Below are 5850 nucleotides of genomic sequence, written 5' to 3'. Positions count from 1 at the left end.
ATGTATCTTGTAAATAAAATGTGTTTAAATACTTTTAATTAGTTGTATATTTCTTGTTTTAAATATACAATCCATGATCCAGAGGTGGGAATAACTCATTGCTTTGCAAATCACAAGTAAGTCTATTGCCCTGAACTCCCGAGTCAAGTCGCAAGTTCTACACTTTGAGTTTCCAGTCCTTTCGAGGCATTTTACCAACAAAATAAAAATATATTTTAATATATATATTTGTTTAATTAGAATTAAATATAATATATACATAATAATTATGATGTATATATTATATACTGCATTTATATATTTAATATATTTTCAAATCCATATTTATTCATCAAAACGAATTTGAGAGATCGGCTGGATCGGTATCGGCTGATAATTAGCATTTTATGCTGATCAGCTGATTGGCTTTAATGTCACAATTCGCCGTCAATGACATCATTGATCAGCTCCGCAAAAAAACTTTACTCTGCGTCGTGTCCAGTATATTTGAATCCAAAAGCTACTTTATTTTTAGCCTCGTCGCGTGTTTTTTGACGTAGTACTGTAAATATCTGACCGCCAATAAGGGTATTAAAAAAAACAAAAAAAACATGTCGCGGGTGTGGGACCGACAACACGTAATGCCCGGATCAGACAACAAGACAAATTTGGTCTTTCACTATTGCACTGTCAGACTACTGCAATAAAATCTTGTATTCCGATACCACCGCATCCCGCCTTTTACGATCACTGCGTTTCATTTTGTCAACGCAAACGCGACCGGATGCACTCGTTACCATGGTGACAACAACAACAATGGATCGCGTCCTGTGTATTATAAGAACAAATTGGGGGAAAACGTGTGCTGGTGGTCACCGGTGCCCGGGAGAGGACTTTAATTAAAGGATTGCGAGAGGTATGCTCACATACTTTCAATACGATACTCCTCGCAAGCAGGCAACAAAACTTTATGTAGCCGAGCAAGCTAGTGCTAGCACTAACGGTTTTACATAAACATGCTGGCGTTCTGTCGAATCATACTCTAAAGTTGTGGTGTGTGTGAAGTAATTTCATTACAGTAGGTTAGCACCCATTATTTCTGTCATGTTCTAATGTTGGTTTGACCTGACTGATTAGAATACATGACCTGAATAGAGAATACTTTTGAAGATACTCAGTATACAGTTCACAAGTATATACAGTGAATGAAAAAGTCATTTAAATAGACACATTACTCTATCTTGTGATCGGATCGGTGATCGGTTATCGTTTTTTTAAACTCACTGATCGGTGATCGGCCCCAAAAATCCTGATCAGAATCAGAATCAGAATCATCTTTATTTGCCAAGTATGTCCAAAACACACAAGGAATTTGTCTCCGGTAGTTGGAGCCGCTCTAGTACAACAAACAGTCAATTTACAGAACACTTTGGGGACATAAAGACATTGACAAAAAACAATTGTGCAAAAAGATGCAGAGTCCTCTAGCACTTAGAGCAGTTCGAACGACTAATATTGCAATAGTCCGGTGCAATGACCATTGTGCAAAGGGCGCTGAGACTTCAAGGAGTGTATGCGGTTTAAAGTGACAAGTAGTGCGATCATCTGGGACAATGTCGGTTGTGCAAATGTTACAGATACTCCTCAATCAGTGTGCAAATGGAGCAGATGCTACTCAAATAAAATAAATAATTGGCCCCACAGAAATGTGACAACGAACTCAAGTCAAAAAATTGCCAGCTTGTTGTAATGGAATTATAGGTTAGGTGTTTAAGAAGTTGATCGCAAGAGGGAAGAAGCTGTTGGAATGTCTACTAGTTCTAGTTAGCGTTGATCGGTAGCGCCTACCTGAGGGAAGGAGCTGGAAGAGCTGGTGACCGGGGTGCAGACGGTCCGAGAGGATTTTGCACGCCCTTGTCTTAGTTCTGGCAGCGTGCAAGTCCTCAATGGTGGGTAGGGGGTTACCGACAATCGCCTGATAGTGTAAAGCCTATTGATAAACAGCAGTATTGAACCTTTATAAGAAAACTAGGGGGCTGAACAAGATTTTTGCACCTTCAAAACCAATCATTAAGAGAGGCGCTTAGTTCATTGCCCCTTCAAAACCGATCGATAGTACGTTTTCAGTTATTCTATGAAAATGCTATGCTTGCTTTTTCTCGTTTCATTTCTGTAGTGACATGAAACAGACCTGTAACAAACAAGAATTTGCATCCAGTAGCTAATTGCAGGGCACATATAAACAAACAATCATTCGCACTCACACTCATACCTACGTCCAGCACGCCCGCGACCCTGGTGAGGATAAGCGGAACGGAAGATGAATGAATGAATAGTGCTCCAATTAGTAATCGGGTGTTCTGGTGACAATTCTGTCGGAATACTCAAATATACAGTAAGGATAAATGTATTTTTGCTTGGTTAAAGAGCAATTATGAATACACAACAGAAAATGAGACATCTCAATTACTAATGAAAGACTATTTGGTTTCCTCTTTCAGATAATCAACAGTATTTCATCTTAATCTTTAATCTTATCTTTATCTTTTTATATCTACAGACACTCTCATACAGTCAAGACGCTTTTCTGCTCGCTGCTTGCTTCGCCTCTATTTACAGTTTCCTTGCTGATTAGCTTGTTTTTCTTCTTCCAAAGAAATTAGAAGAAGCGCCTCCTGGATATTTTTTAACTTGTGGGACTGCACTTTTTTTTTGTAGATACAGTCAGTATCCATATTCAAATATGTTTTTATACTCCCTTACAATTACGTGAGCGCTGCCTGCTAATTAGCACAAGCCTGCTATTAGCAGCGAGACCAGCAACAAGATGTCTCCCTTTTCCACTGAATACTATCACAAACTGCTAGAGAAGATGGTGGTCCCAAAAATGAAAACCACCGTCTTGAAGTGTATGTGGATGTAAATAGACAGTCAGGGAATTAAACCAGTCTCCGGATGTCTCAAAATGGTGAGCAGAAGCGTGCTAACAGACAGCCACTTAGCTCAACAAAGAGGACAGATGTGGACTGTGGAAACGGAAATGGATCATCCAGCAGTTCTCCGTGGAATTTACTGGAAGCAAAGCCCAAATATATGGGACTAAAAGGGAGGACACAATACCAGCAGATTACCGAGGAATCCTGCTGGCCTGCGTTGCGTGCTTCTTCAACCCCGAGCCGACTACAACGAAGGGCAAGAAAAGAGGATGCAAGTCAATGCAAAACATTGACGTCAGACTTAAAAATAGATTTGAGCCACTTTTACAAGACCCTGGCCAATAATGCTCATCCACCACCACCACTGAAAGGTATGAAACTAAATCAGACAAAAAAGAAAATGGCACCCCAAACATTAGTAGTTGGTGATGGAGCTGTCAAGAATGTGAAACGTTTTTGCAGTGAGAAGAACACCAAACTACTGTGTTTTACCGAGGACATGGTGTCTGCTATCTAAAAAAAAATCCTGGAGATCACGAATGAGCACCCAACTGTGAAATCTGTCATTATACACACAGGGTGGCTGGATGTTGTCAAGCAGCAATCAGAGGTACTGAAGCAAGATTTCATTGATCTCCTAACAAAAGTGCAATGTTTGGATGCTGAGGTGGACCTCTCCCAATGGTACGATTTGGAGATGAACATTTCAGTTGACTCAGTCAATTAAATAAGTGGCTCAAAGGAGTGTGTACTGCACTATCCATGAGTTCATTGACAATTTTTGCGTTTTTTGGTAACGCAAACATCTTTGCACAGTTTCTGTCTAAATAGACAAGGGGTTAAGTTATTGGCTGCCGATTGACCTCCACAGAACCACCACACTTCGGCTCTAGCCACAATTGAGAGGCAGAAGTGGGGGCTGACAGATCAATGGTTCAGACACAGTTCTTTGAATTAATTTCGCCAACATTAAATGGATAGGTAGATGCATCTTTTTTTTAAACGCAGGTAACGTTAAGATTAAAGTGTGGTGAGAAAATTGGGGGTGTATCACCATTTGGGGCCAAAGGGTAAATCTGGTCCCAACCAGAACATTGCTCTGGTGGGTTTTCCTGGGACATAACAGGCACCAAACATGTGAGGGCATCGGACATATTAGTGGAAATACCCCTTTGTTCTATCACAGTGGGGATCGGTACTAGGTTTCGTCTACTGGACGTGCATCATACTATACAATTTGTTCTTTTGGCATCAAGCGCTGCCGTCCTCATCATTCTTAACCAAGAGTTTTTCTGGGTGAGTCTGGAGGCTACCCTCAGAAGTCTCAAAAACCCTCACTCGGTGGCTTTGGGGTGGTAGGTTTGGTCTGCCTTGAGCCAAATTCTGTATATTCACCTTAATCAAGCCCAAAGGGTCTGAACCGGAAACATCCGCCCCATCGAGTAGCTAGTGTGCCTCCGTGCCGGCCTTATAGCCATCCTGTGTCTTGACCATCTGGTTGGTCCCATTCTCGGATGAGTTTGGTTGGCGTTACTATTTCACCTCTTGCCAAGTATACAATTTCCTCCAACCATTCCACGGTGTCCAGGGTCCTGTGTAAGCCACCACTGCATCCTAATCGTCGCAATCTGATTGGTCGTAGTCATAGAGAGATTTCTTCCGCCCGATAGCTATAATGGCTGCAGTCAAGGACATCACACAAGTCTCATTGAAAGGTTTGGTCTGTTCCTGGAGTGTAATTTAATTCTTCACTGCTGCCATATTTTCTCAAGCATTCATCCGTTGATTTTCCAACAATCGTATTTTTATGGACTCTAATTACATTGTCTCTAGCTTTCAAGTGTTGTGTTTCATACCTCATCAAGCAACCGGTGGTAATTGACCCCTAATTTGGTAAAATAAAAATAATAAATAAAAAAATAAAAAGAAAACGGCTCTGAATCTGTTAACATCCACACCACTGAGGTTGGGACTGAATCTTCTCAGCTTTCTTTATTCTTATTCTTTCTTTATTTTGTCAGCCGACATTTATTCTCGCTATATGTTCTCTAATCTCACGTAGTGTTTGTTCTGTCGGTGGTGTGGTTTTGACACACTGGGACTTGTACCACCAGTTACTGATTCGATGGTTATGTAATCTTAACTTCAGGCTGTACTGAGTACTTTGTACTATCTGATAAGCTCGGTCATCCGGGAGGAGCTCAGAGTAGAGCCACTGCTCCTCCATGTTGAGATGAGTCAGATGAGGTGGTTGGGGCATCTGATTCGGATGCCTCCCGGACGCCTCCCTTGTGAGGTGTTCCGGGCACGTCCCACTCGGAGGAGACCCCGGGGACGACCCAGGACACACTGGAGAGACTACGTCTCTCGGCTGGCCTGGGAACGCCTCTGAATACTCCCGGAAGAGCTGGATGAAGTGGCTGGGGAGAGGGAAGTCAGGGCGTCCCTGCTAAAGCTACTGCCCCCGCGACCCAACCTTAGATAAGCGGTAGAGGATGGATGGATGGACGGATGCCAGAATACACACCACATTTGGCACTGCACATATCCCTAAAGACACCATTCCAACAGTGAGGTTCAGAGGTGGGAACATGATGGTGTGGGGCTCCTTTTCAGCAAATGGTACTGGTAAACTTCACATTATTGAAGGGAGGATGAATGGGCAAATGTACAGAGACATTCTTGAGAAAAATCTGCAGCCATCTACTAGGATGATGAAAATGAAACGAGGGTGGACATTTAGCAAAGCAAATTTATTTATATAGTGCATTTCATACACAAAGTAACTCAATGTGCTTTACATGAATAAAATAATTTTAAAACAAAGAAAAACAGCTTATAAACATTTAAAACAAAGAGAAAAAATAAAAATAAAATGTAACTACAATTAAAACAGCATACATTTAAAAGTAGAAATGTTCTAAAAAGTATGGGG

Source organism: Phycodurus eques, chromosome 14 (genome assembly GCF_024500275.1).
Source record: "Phycodurus eques isolate BA_2022a chromosome 14, UOR_Pequ_1.1, whole genome shotgun sequence".
NCBI lineage: Eukaryota > Metazoa > Chordata > Actinopteri > Syngnathiformes > Syngnathidae > Phycodurus > Phycodurus eques.
Note: the sequence above shows the minus strand (reverse complement) of the source record.